The 13,452-nt window shown below is 43.0% G+C and overlaps 1 long non-coding RNA gene across 1 annotated transcript; it reads left to right on the top strand.

Moving 5' to 3' along the window:
- Positions 1-396: 396 nt before the first annotated feature.
- On the top strand, positions 397-5,254 carry LOC122069719. The gene is made up of 3 exons (XR_006137521.1): positions 397-456; positions 4,741-4,830; positions 4,903-5,254. It is a non-coding gene; the product is annotated as an uncharacterized LOC122069719 (long non-coding RNA).
- The last annotated feature ends 8,198 nt before the right edge of the window (positions 5,255-13,452 follow it).

The raw sequence follows: 13,452 nt of genomic DNA, 5'->3' as shown, positions 1-13,452 counted from the left end.
TTCCCCAAATCGTTTTCTCCTCTCTCCCTATTCCTATAAAAGAGGGTCGACCAAGGCGGGGGGGAAGGGCATCCTCTCTAGTCCCTCTCTTTTTCTAGTTTTCTTCTTCTAGTTTTTTAAGTTATGATCTCTCTCTCTTTAGTTCTTCTTCTTAGTTTTTTTTTATGCAAGCACTTTTATAATTTTTTTTATTAATGCAAGATTTTTTTTATGTTTTTCAGGTCATTCATACAATTCAAGTTATTCAAAGGTATAATTATTTTAATTTCTAGTTCTAGGCTTAGTTCTAGGTGACAAGAACAAGCTATGGAGCATCTCTTTCAAGTTCAATTTTTCTCTTCATGATTTGTTTTTTCCAGGCCTAACAATTTCAAATTTGATTTAGTTCAGATCTAGTTTTTAGGATTGGTAGTATCTCAAATCAATCAAGTTTTCAGTTCAAGGATTGAAGTTCAAGTAAGTAGGCTTCTTCATAAGCCTTCTCACCCCCCCCCTTCCTATTCCCTCTTCTTGCTACACATTCATTCGTAATTTAGGATTTAAATTTCAATTTTTACTTTAATGCTTCCCTTTCCCCCAAGGTCCTTGGCTAGATTCATGTGTTGACTTTGCCCCTCTCTGGCTATGGAACCATCCTTTTACTTTTCTTATTTACTTTGCCTCCCTACCTCTAAAGCTAAGTAGAGCAACCCTTGTAAGAGTAACTCTCTGGTCAAGTAGGAAAGCTCATATGATTTATAGTGCATCCCTTGTGCTAAGTAGAGAGATCTATTTGTGATCCTCTCTCTAGCTTTGTCCCCTTTATTTGCACTTTTATTTACTTTTTAGCATTTTTTATTTCAGCACTTTTACTTTCAGTTATTTGCTTTTGAATTGTGTGGCTTGAGTATTTAAATTCCTAGATGACGAATCGTTAGGTCGTTCAATTTTTATTACAATTTTAATTCTAATTTCCCCAGATGTGTTGGTTAGGAAGTTTCTAGATGCATTTGTTTTAGGTCAATAGTTGGAAGTAGATCACCATAATCAATCGTTACACTTTCACATTACTAAAAGAAGCTAAAAATAAAGTGGTTGCTCTCCTGTGTTCGACCCGTTAGCTACAGTGATCAGTACGCTTGCGGTTACTTTTAAAAATTCAAACAGTGGCCATGCAAGGCAAGGGAAGAACTCCTACGGAGGGGGGAGGAGAGCTCTCAAGTGTGAGAGAAGGGTATTCTGAAGTGTGGCAAAGTGTGCTCAAGTATGATTTTTCAAGTTGAGGGGGGTATTTATAGATTTCTTGGACCAATGGGTGAAAAAGGGATTTTTTTCAACCAATAGGGTGTAGCAGCATAGGGTATGCTAGAGGTGCCACGGGGTATGAAAGCGGGGGGTGTGGGATTTTTAGGTAAAACATCGTACCTGGCATGGGGCTGTGGGCAAGAGTCGCGGGGGTGCTTGGTAGGGTGGGGCAGTGGCATGCATGTGGAAGGTTGCGGGAAAGGGTTACGGGGCTATATGGCTATGGGGTGTGAGATCATGGACAAGGGGCATGGGAGCGTGCTTAGGGCAGGGTCGTGAGACAATGGAGTGGGGCCACAGGGTTGTGAGGCAGGTGTGTGTGAGGGGAGGCTGGGGTGTGCATGGTGGGTGGGTGTGCATTGGGCTGGGTGTGTGTGTGGGGGATGGGGTGTGCATATGTGGGGCTTCGATGGGTTATATCTTTTGGTGATGATTGTGGGAGATCCGACGATCCGATTTTGATGCACCATATGTTGTTGGAATCGTGATTCTAACTACTATCTATTTGTACGGTAACTTTGGACTAGATTCCTTCATATACATGATGTCATAATTGGACCCTTATTTTCTTCTACCTAGGGTTTCTAGGATTTCTAGGGTTTTCGGGTGTGTAGGGAGTAATTCAGGGTTGGGTTACCTCAGTCAGTTGTCATCTTTGTTGGTTGGAAGTGAAAGGCCATGTCCTCAATCCGTGAGTCATCATAGTTGGGGGAGGGTAACAAAATTGGGTTATTGAATGCCCCTCTTTAGCTCAGGCCTGTACCACAGCAGAAGGGCAAAGAAAAGAATGACCACATTTTGTCACCTGAAGCATGTACTACCGTCACTTAATCTTGTCTCCCTAGGTTAGGTCTCTTGGACCAGTCTAGGAAAAATTTGGTCTTGGGCTGCTTGGACCATGGGGTTGGGTATCTTAATCTTGTCTCCCTAGGTTAGGTCTCTCGGACCAGTCTAGGCAAAATTTGGTCTGGGGTCGCTTGGACCAATGAAGATAAAACTGGGCCTCTGGGGCCTATTCACTGAGATTGGGCCATCTAGGGCTAGTTCAATGATTTGATCTTGATCTTGAGATTTGATTCTTGATTCTTCATTTTTTTTTTATTATTGATTTTTTATTTTTGATTTTTGATTTTTGATTTTTGACTCTTTATATTTTATTCTTGATTCTTGATTTTTTTTTTATTCTTATTTTTTGAAAATTTAACTTTTTGAAACATAGTATTTGATTTTTTATTTTTGATTCTTGATTTTTTTTTTTTTTTGTTTCTTGATTTTTGAAAATTTGAATTTTTTGAAGCATAGTATTCTTTTTTTGAAACTTTGAATTTTGGGTGGGGGTTATTCACACTGATTTTTTTTCTTGAACATATTGGTAACAAACTGTCCGCCCCCCCTCATTTGGTTCACTTCTCACCTCCGAGTTTTTGACTTCCAGGTGAGTTTTGAGCGAGTTTTCTTAAATTCTTCAAAGTTCTTCGATGTTCTTGAGGTGGAGCCCCTTTTTTCAATTTTAGAATCTTTTTGGGATTTTTTGTAATTTTTGAATCTTATGGTAGAGAGATTGAGGAAGAGGACCCACAGAGGTCGTATACTTGAGGGCATAGCAGGATGCAACCCCTTGGCTGAGGGAGGGGAGTGTCCCACTATTTGGTATATGGGACAAGCACTTACAGGCACCCAAAGGCAAATTTGCAACTCTACGTGGGGCACGTGGGTAAGTCATCTTTGTTCTTCCCTTGTTTATTATTTTTTAAAATTCATTTTTATTATCATTTTTCATTATTATTATTTATTTTAGGTGCCCCCTAGGGGTGGGCCCCCAACATCAGCCAGATATGGACATCCCAACATAGTCCAAGAATGGTACAAGATACTCTCCCCAAGGGTTGCACGCCTAGTAAACAACACCTACCTATGCCACTTGCTGCTTTTGGAGACCAAGAAAATGGATCTTGAGTTGATGAGAGGGATCATTGAGCAATGGTGGCCCAATACACATTCCTTCCATCTTCCTGTTAGTAAGATTACCATCACTCCCTTCTGGTTTTATGCCTTGACGGGCATTCCCTTCGACAGTAGGCCCCTGATTTTGCCCCAGACCATGGGGTCAAACGATTTTTTGAGCCTAACTGGGATCCTCATTTTTGAGAATTAGAGGTCGATTGCATTGGTGAGATTGTGGTTTACTAGTGGGATGCATCCCGGGGGGGTACTGAACCCTATTGAGACCATCTAGGTAGTTTGCTCCTTTCTTCTATTTGCTGTGGGACAGTGCCTCTTCAGTGATCTTCGAGGTAGAGTGGATGTTCGCATGGTGGCCCTCTTTCGAGACCTTGGTGAGGTAGATAATTTGGACTGGGGGTAGCCTATGCATATTTATTATAGACGCTCGATCTCTTTGCCTACAGGGACCGTGGCATCAAGGGAGCGAGCTACATCATTTAGGTAACTTTCTGTCCATGTGTCTTTCTTTTCATCAATCATGCATCCTTATCAACTTATCATATTGATTTCCCAAATCAGCCTTGGTTCTATGAGCATCTGGGCTCATGCTTCTTGTGTTGCGTGATCCACTCGCATCCTTGTTTCCGGTAGCCACAAGATGGGGGAACCGTCGCACGTAGGGGGGCTGATCTCTTGCTCCGGGGATCACTTCTTGTTAACTTCTAAATGAGATAACTACGGTGAGTCATACTTGGTTATGAGTTTTCTTCTTATTTTGTGTCGTACTTATCGAAATTGTAGGCCACTTGGTGACCTTTTTGGCATCTTAAGTTTTTGGTCCCGACAGAGATAGATCAAGCCATTTACCTATCCCAGTGGAGAGTGTTATTTTGAGGCCTCGAGGGATGAGTCTGGTATCTGGGGGAGCATTTTACACCTCAGTGGTACAACAGTGATCGACACATCCCCCCTTGTCTTCCCCCTACCAATATGCACTATCCAGAGCTTATTCCTGAGGATGAGGTCAAGAAGTTGGCTGAAGGAGTCTGGGATGACAATTTTTTGATTATGGCGGGGGATTATGAGGTCTTCTTGGATGGGGAAGATAGTTACCCTTGAGTCTTATAGGTCCTATGGTATGTTCTGTCCTTTGAGTGCTCTTTCCATATTTCAAGTCCTCTTTCCATATTATTTTGATGCTTCTGTAATGGAGGACACGCCCCATGATCCCTCTTTGTGCTCAGCCACAGCCAGGTGTTGTCAGTTCCTCCTTTGCTAAGTCTTCTATAGCCACGGGTGGGTTCAATCATAACATGGCCACCATCCCCTTCCCTGGCTTTCCTGGTTGGTCCTATTTGGATGCGGCCAACCCCCATGTCCCGATAGTTTTGGAACGTAGGCTGGATCAGGATGCTTCTCTCTACCTGCCTATTTAGTATGACTGTGTAAGTGCCTAAACATTATTTATACTATTTCTCTTTCTCTCCCTTTTGGTGACATGGTACTTTTCAGGTGTCGCCGGAGGCCTATGCTGAAATTCGACGGATGCACCAAGGTCTCTGTGATGAGATATATCAGAGGGCTGAGCAGATGTGCTCCAGGGTACCACCTTTTCTTTGACTTGATTCTCTTTCATTACTAACCCTTATCCTGACTATCCCTTGTGCTATCTAGGATGGGAAAGTTGCCTTTGATGAGGCAAGTTGGTTCTCAGACGGAGCAAATCAATTCTCAAAGGAAGCAAATTTCCAATTAGGCCGCACATATTAAGGACCTTACAGCGCAATTAGCAAAGCTACAATCGGTGCCTGATGCTTCCTTGATGTTTTCCATGGATGGCTCTGAGTATGACATAGATGAGGATGTTGATCCTTAAAGATCTGTTCTGTTGTTCCTACAAGACACAAATGTTGTTTTTTTCTTTTTCTTTTTCCCTCCCTATGTTCATCATCATTTTTTTTTGTTTTTACCTTTTGTATTTCCAGGATTGGCATTTTATTTTAGAATGAAAACTTATCTTTTAGCATTGAAAATATTTTATGAGTTCATGAGTTTGAATTTTAAGGCACGATTAATTCCACAACTCATGTTTTCATTAGAATAACTAGAATAATGCTAAAATCCAATCACCTCGTCGCATCATCAGGTGAATTATAGGGAGAACAACCAAAGATAGGATAGGTGGGCTAACATTTTAGGGAGACAGTTCTTGGGGTGGATAAAAATTCACCAACTCTTTTGGGTCTTCCGCCTTCAGTCCGTGCTATCGGCTGCTATATGTCAGCAAGTAGAAGGACGTATGAGTCAAACCCATCAACCTGACATAGTTGTATCTAGGGGTTTTCATTAAGGAATCATCTTGGGACCACCATGAGCACTTCCATACAATATCCCGTGTGGTTCTTCCTTGTAGGTACCTTTTCCAATCATCGATGAGCTTGAATTTTGGAACCTCCCTCTTGTCTTGATAGTAAGAAACTCTGGGTTGGCATTCATTTAACGACTTGACCAGCTTCAGTCTTTCAAGTAACCAAAGTTGAAGATAGCAGGACTTCCTTGCTAATGATTGGTTCCAAATTTGTGGCTATGGTTCATGTCATCAAACCCCTTAAATGTCTCTGCAAGGACTGTGGGGGCAATATCATCTCATTCCTTCAACTGCTTTACCACCTCTATCAGAACAAGTGGTACACCACGTCCAGGAGTTCGAAGAATATAGCGAGCCAACATGCAAAGTAGATAAGCATCCTGCGATCTCTGCTGATGGATTTCTCCCAATGATAGATACCAAATTAAAATCCTGGCCATCTTCAAAATGTCAATCTTCCTATATCTGATAAACTGCTTCATTTCCTCCTTTCCCCATCAGAAGAAGCTTTGAATCTCTTCTGAATAGTCTTTCTTCAAAGATGGTTGAATTAATCTGCCTTTAAGCAAAGATAGCATCCAGGCTCAAAATTCCTCCAGAGTAGGGCAAATCTCAACTATCCCAAATCGAAATATATAGAGATCAAAATCCTAGTGTTGAGGCACCTATTGGAGTAAACTGTGATGTAATTCTACATACCTGATCCAATTGAGCATTGACATATTTATAGATTCCAGAAGTCCTGGTACTGCAATGTTTATGCCCAAAGGTCCATTTTCTCAATGTCTTGTCCAAAGAGTCCATGACTTTTCCTGCAACCATTATAAACAAAGAAGAGATGTGATTTTTCAAAGCATCACTCTTTAGCTATTGGCATAGCTAAACCTTTACCACTGTTGCATCAAGTTTTTTCTTTTTTTTTTTTTTTTTTTTTTTTTAACTAATCAAGGATGGGGAATGAATTGGCCTTGGGTGGCGAATTTTGGGGGATGGAATTTTGGATAAGAATTTAAAGGACCACAGGTGAATGACAGATACCTAGTGGTCATATATGCCAAATGGCGATTCTTGGGGGACACATGCTATGATGATCTTTTAGATAACTTTGATTATTAATCTGGGAACCATCCAATTGCTTGGAGGCTATTAACACTGCACTTGCAAATGTCAAGTTGCCTACATATCCCTTAAGAAGAATCAGGTCTAGCATAGTTCGGGCAGTTCACCCTTTCATACATAGTATCTCTTGAGTTGATCCATGTTGACCAATCCGAGCATTTCTTCGCTATTGAGGTCTATGAGTTTCACAGATTTGCCTAGTAGAACCTCTTTGACAGTGAACGGGCCACTCTAATTTGGCTTGAATTTCCCTTTTGGGCCACGAATTGGGGTTCTTTATTCTTAAAGAACGATCTCACCTTCTTCTATGTGACGGGGCTTTACATTCTTGTTGAATGCCCTTGCCATTCTTAGTTGATATTTTCTCAAGCTATCCATGGCCTTCGTGCGCCTTTCATCCAAAAAGTTGAGCTCATCATGTCTAGTTCTCACCCACTCTCCTTCAGGTAACTGACTATCCGAGAGTACCCTTAGGGATGGCACCAGGATTTCTACTGGCAGAACTGCCTCAACCCCATACACTAAGGAGAAGGGGGATGCCCTAGTTGAAGATCGTATAGAGGTCCGATAAGCCCATAAAGCAAGTGGCAACTTATCTGCCCAATCTGTGTTTTTCAGCCATTTTCTGAAGGATGACCTTGATGTTTTTTTTAGCTATTTCCACTGCCCCATTGGTCTGCGACCTGTAGGTGGTAGAGAAAAATTTGTGTAGATCTTGTCAGTTGTGCCCCAGAAATGGGATCCTTGATCCAATATTAGTTCTTGGGGCACTCCATGTTAGCATATGATATTCTCTTGGATGAACTTTGCTACCTTGACAGATGTGAGGACTGCATATGATTGGGCTTCTACCCATTTGGTGAAGTAATCAATAGCGACCAAGATGAACTCTTGCTCATTGGATGCTTCAGGGTTGATCTTCCCTATGACGTCAATACCCCAAGTAGAGAATGGCCAAGGGGAACTGAGTGAGTGTAATTCCGTTGGTGGGATGTGTATGATATAGGAAAATATCTGACATTTATGATATTTCCTAACAAAAACCACACAATCATCTTCCATAGTGTTCCAGTAGTATCCCAATCTGAGAATCTTCTTGGCTAGCATCTTGGCATTCATATGGGGCCCGCAAAGATCTTGATGAATTTCCTCCGTGATTGTTCTAGCTTGGTCTTCATCTACACCGAATAACAGTATCCCATCATAAGACCTCTTGTATAATAAGTCACCTTGGAGAATGAACTGGGTAGTTGTAGACACCTAATTTTGTCACACTCCCCCAGCTATGATGACTTATAGATCTTGGATGAGATCTTTCGCCTCCAATCAATAGAGATGACAACTGACTAAGGTAACCATTCCCAAAAGCATTCCATACTCACCCAAAATCCCCACAAAACCCATATGAGAGAAAATAAGTGTCCAATTATGACATTTCATATATGAAGGAATTCGGTCCTAGGTGACCATACAGATGTTTAGTACTCGAAATTATGATTTCAACGATATATGGTACATCAAAATCAAACAATCGGATCTCCCGCAATCATTCCCAGAAGTTACATCATGAACACCTAAACCTCGCCCATGCAAGCACCCACGCCTTGCCTTGAGTGCCCAAACCCCACCCATGCGAGCACCCATGCCTTGCCTTGAGCACCCAAACCCTGCCCATATGAGCACCCACACCTTGCCTTGAGTGCCCAAACCCCGCCCATGCGAACCTCCATGCCATGCCTTGCACCCTTACCCTCACCCTGCAGGCACCCGACCAAGCCTCGCGTGTGTCGATCAATCCCCACGTGTACCCAACAGAGCCCCATGTGCACCCGACCAAGCCCCGCGTGTACTCGACCAAGCCTTGTGCATACCCAACCAAGCCCTGTGCATACTTGGTTGAGTTCTAGCACCTATGCCAGAGTTCCAACACCCATGCCAGAGTTCCAGCACCCATGACAGAGTTCCAACGGCTATGCCAGAGCCCCAGCACCCATACACGAGCCCCAACATACCGGAGCCCTAACACCCCTGTTAGAGCTCCTGCAGCCCTGTTGGAGCTCCAGTGCCCCTGCTACAGTTCCAGCACCCACACTGGAGCTCCAAGACCCTTGCTGAAGCTCTAGCACCCTTATTAAAGTTCCCGCACCCCTACCGAAACCTCTGACACCCTCATCGGCAATCGAAATCCCCCTTTGGGTATTCAATTTGGAGAAGGAATTCCCTCTTCACTCACCTATGTACCCTACACTGCTCCACTAACGTACCCTACACCGCGGCCTCCCATCGGTCCAAAAAGGAATACTTTTACCTTATTGGCTCAAAAAATTTAACTTTCCCCCCTTTGGCTAAAGAAAATTACCCTTCACCCCATCGGTCCAAAATTTCTTACTTTCACCCCATTGGTTTAGGAAAATTACTTTTTACCACCATTGGTTAAGGAATTTTCTCTCTCCTCCCTATTGGTCTAAAAATTCTATAAATACCCCCTCCCTTTGGTTTTTCACATAACAAACACCTAAGTCTCTTAGGAGCATCCATAGTAGAGAAGCTCTGCCCTCTTTCTTCCCCCTTCCCCCCTTGAGGTTTTTCAAGTCTTCGGAGAGATCCTCATAAGATCCAAAGTGTTCTATAGATCTTTAAAGTGTTCTTTGGGCCTCCAAACTTCTTTAATCCCTTACCTTCATTGAGTGAGATTTTGTGTGGGAAAAGTTTCCCTTTAGTCTCCCCCCCCCTTTTATGGCTCTTCAAGTCTTTGGGGAGATCTTTGTAAGATTCATTCGAATCTTCAAAGTGTTCTTTGGGCCTTCAAAGTTCTTCTACCATTTAGGTTTTAGCCCATTCCTAGCAGAAGCTCTGCCTGAGTGCCACCTCAGTCTAGCCCTTCCATAGCCTATTCCCAGTGGAAGCACTACCGGAGTACCACCTCAGCTTACCTCCCTTAGCCTATCCCTAGTGGAAGCTCTGCTGGAGTGCCAACTCAGCCAAAATCTGAAAGTAATCGTTCCTAGCCGAAACTCTGTCCAAAAATCATCACAGTCAGCATCTCTCGAGAAAGGAAGTTGGAGGTCAAGACTACCATCCTCTGAGCCAGGAGAATCCACAGGAAAGTTCATACTAGCATCAACCAAGGGGTCCACACCTCTTGATCCTAAACAGGGGTCAAGCTCAAGTATAATTTCTCAACAGAATTAGCACAATGTAGACTTTATATTGACCTTGTTTTAGTGTACATAGTTATTTAAATCCAGTCAATGTATATATATGTGATAACTTAGCCATGCATGAAAAATATTCGTTCTTAAGCATCTAGTAGGAAGACTAACACCTTCCCAATTCTACAACTTGACATTTACCCTGAATCTCTGGACTAGATCAACTTTCAGGCTCTTTTCTCAGGAATTGGGCCCACCCCTGGGTCCTAGGCTCATAACCCTAGGTGGCGACTCCAAACCCTTTTACATGATCCCGATCCTCATATTGGACCATCATCAAATCCCTGTCTCGAATATCAAACTTTACACTCCTACGAAATAGGCCTCCACGTATCTCTGAGTGGTGATATGGCAGTGCGAGGCCCGCAGGGTAAGCACGCATGACACACCCCTCCCTCATGGAAGAGAAAGAGAGGAGAGAGGATAGAATGAATGAAAGTCTCTTTTTCCCCCCAAAGGGAAGAGAGAGATCTCACCATCTTCCAGTCGCTACCCTCACAGTGGTGACTCCACTGGGGACAAATTTCAAGCTTCTGACTCGAGATGCTACCATTAAATGCAAGAACATTTTCCATCACATCTGTTTGAAAACATGTTTGGCTAACCCCATGTTTGCAATTGTATTCTCTAACCACATCATGCATTGTGCTCAAAGTAAAATCATTTGGAGAGGGACTCCCTGTCATGCCCACACCCTCGGGGAGGTCAGTGCATGTCATGGAGAGTACTTTGAGAGCAAATGGTAGCCACTTCCTGTACAAGGGTGTGGGGATTATTAAATGGCAAGGACGTTCATAATTGTGCCAGCACTCTCGAGGAGGTTTGTGCACTTTATGACATTCTGAGATCGGATAATGATATTCTTGCATTACACTTTTACACAAAATCACTCACGGTTCCACCACCCGTGGCTAGTTGCTTAACCTTATGTTTAGTCATGAGTAATGGGCAAGGAAGTCACCCCCTTGATCTCGTACCTATGGGTATATCAAAAGGATCAAGTACCTTGCGTATATAGATCCTATCAAGGAAGCCTTACAGGTCCTATTGCATCCACTGCATACTCGCATCATGTAGGAAATAGATGGAAAATGCTAAGAATGCCACAAGCTGATCTATAGAATTTTTTTATTGTCTTGAAAATGAATTTTCCTATAATATATTATAGTCATAAAGAAATGCTCTCCTAAGTGGGTTTCGGATAAAAGGTGTCCTTCCTCCTTAGAAATGAAATATAGATGATTTGGCATACACAATCCGAGCTGATTTCTATCAAAGTCCTGTGAATTGTTGAATTACCTAAAAGACCCGAGAAAACTAGGAGGAAGGTCACCTAGTGGGATAAGATTAAGGAAAGCATGACTTTATTGGAAAAGACTGTATTACTAGGAGTATTTCGGCCAAGCAATTTGTATGAATCTCCTGCTTATGGCATTGAGTGGACTAGGGGCATCGACCCCTACCCACTTTCTATCATCAAGCAGACTAACTTTGGATGGATCATTGGTTGTTAATCTAGTGAATGAGTGAATAAGGGGTTGGGAATACAAGAATCCAAAAATAATCCACTTTTGGCTCAGGCACAATTTGACACCTCAATTATTCTCCATAGTCCATTTGGACACGTCAGGGTAACCGATTGACTCGATTAAGTCCAATGTTACCTCCATCGTCTCTCTGAGATTGTCTACCACTAAGTGATTATGACCTAGCTCACATGGATCCCTATGACCTTGAATCACCTGAGCAGCCTAGGTCCACCCTGTAGAGACCTTGCAAATAGAAATGGCCGAGGTCAAGTGAGGAATAGCTCAGATACTACATGCACTCCAAAACCTTCCCAGGGCTGAACTGACACAAGCCATAGGAGAGTTAGATCAGAATGGACCTACAGGTCATCATGAGAATTCTTTCCAAGTTGAATCAGGAGAACTAGAGCAAGTCAGGCCAACTGGTCAGAGAGGAGTTTCACCTACCGGTCCAAATGGTCAACGGGAGGCCTATTCTAGGATCCCTCCTCCCAGGGTAGTAATTGAAGATGAAGAAGAAAATTTTGCAGCACACGTCCAAATGGAACCTCCAGAGATGGAGAGAGAAAGAAAAGTTAGAGAGCAATTAGAGAAATTGGAAAATATGCTCCGAACGGGAAAGAGTTCGAAAAGCCAAATAGTGGATTTCTTTTCTAGGGCAAGGATTCCCGAGAAGTTCAAATGGTAAACCCACAGATTCACCGGGTTAGGGGACCCCAAGGCTCATCTCAAAGTCTTCCTTAGCATCGCCGAGTCATGGCAACTTGTGGACAACCAGATAGGGTAAGCCTTCATGTTAACCCTTCCAGGACCAGCACTGAGATGGCTCACCTAGTTGGAGTCTTCCCAAACTCAAAATTGGACAATAGTGGTCAAAGCCTTCACCAAGCAGTACTCTTACAATACTGAAGTGGATGTGAAGCATTGGGAGCTTAAGACATTGAGACAACAGCCTAGAGAAGGATTCATTGCCTTCTTGATGAGGTTTAGGTATAAGGCCACCAAGATGGCAGATCAGTCTTCAGAAGCAGAGCAAGTAGAAATGTTGATTGAAAACTTGTTAAAGCCTTATTATGATGTCCTTTACTACCAACATCTGTAAACTTTTGATGCCTTGATAGCCACTGGTACACATATGGAAAACAAAATCCTAAGGGAAGCTCAGTATCAAGGATCCTCCCAAGATGCAGGGAAGAAAACTAGAGTTGGATGGGGAAAGGGTCCCGAAACCAATATGGTAGGTGCGGTCCAACAGTTAGTCTCACCCATCACCTCTCCACAACCATTCGTGATACAAGCAGATGCCCCTACTCAGAAGGCTTCTTGTCCAAGGAGGTAGGTCACTGATTTAGGAATGCCCGTGACAGTGGCTCCAAGAGTAATCAGCAACCCTCCCCCAGCTTGATATAGAGATCATGAATATTATGCTTACCACACTCAGATGGGGCACAACATTGAAAGATGCATAGGTCTCCAGCATGCAATCCAGGATTTGGTAGACAATAGGACTATTGAAGTTAAGGTCAAGCAATCCCCTAACGTCAATACCAACCCCACTCCCTGATCATGCAATAGTCAGTGTATTGGAGGAAGAATCAATAGAGAGTGATCTCACTCAACTCATTGTATCCAAAGCTCGAAAGAATCATATAAATGCCCTCGCTTATAGGAGGGCCATGAATCAAAGCGTCAAGGCCATAAAGACTCCCAAAAGAGAAGAATCCTCAGAAGAAGAATTAGGAGATCAGTCACCCGCTAGTCATCCTTCCTCATCAATGGAAGAATCCACTGCACCATACCTCCAACCTTCACCATATTACCAATCCCCACCATACCTCCAACCTTCATCATATTACCAACCTCCACCATACTATCAACCTTCACTACACCATCAAGAAGAACGGACCTCATCATCTTATCACCCCCAATCTTCATATCCTACCTCTCACATCACATCACCTTCATGTCACCCCACCTCATATCCCTCATGACCCTC

This window comes from Macadamia integrifolia, unplaced genomic scaffold (assembly GCF_013358625.1).
Source record: "Macadamia integrifolia cultivar HAES 741 unplaced genomic scaffold, SCU_Mint_v3 scaffold690, whole genome shotgun sequence".
In the NCBI taxonomy this organism is placed as follows: domain Eukaryota; kingdom Viridiplantae; phylum Streptophyta; class Magnoliopsida; order Proteales; family Proteaceae; genus Macadamia; species Macadamia integrifolia.
The sequence above is the reverse complement of the archived record's forward strand: the minus strand, read 5'-3'. Positions and strand labels throughout refer to the sequence as shown.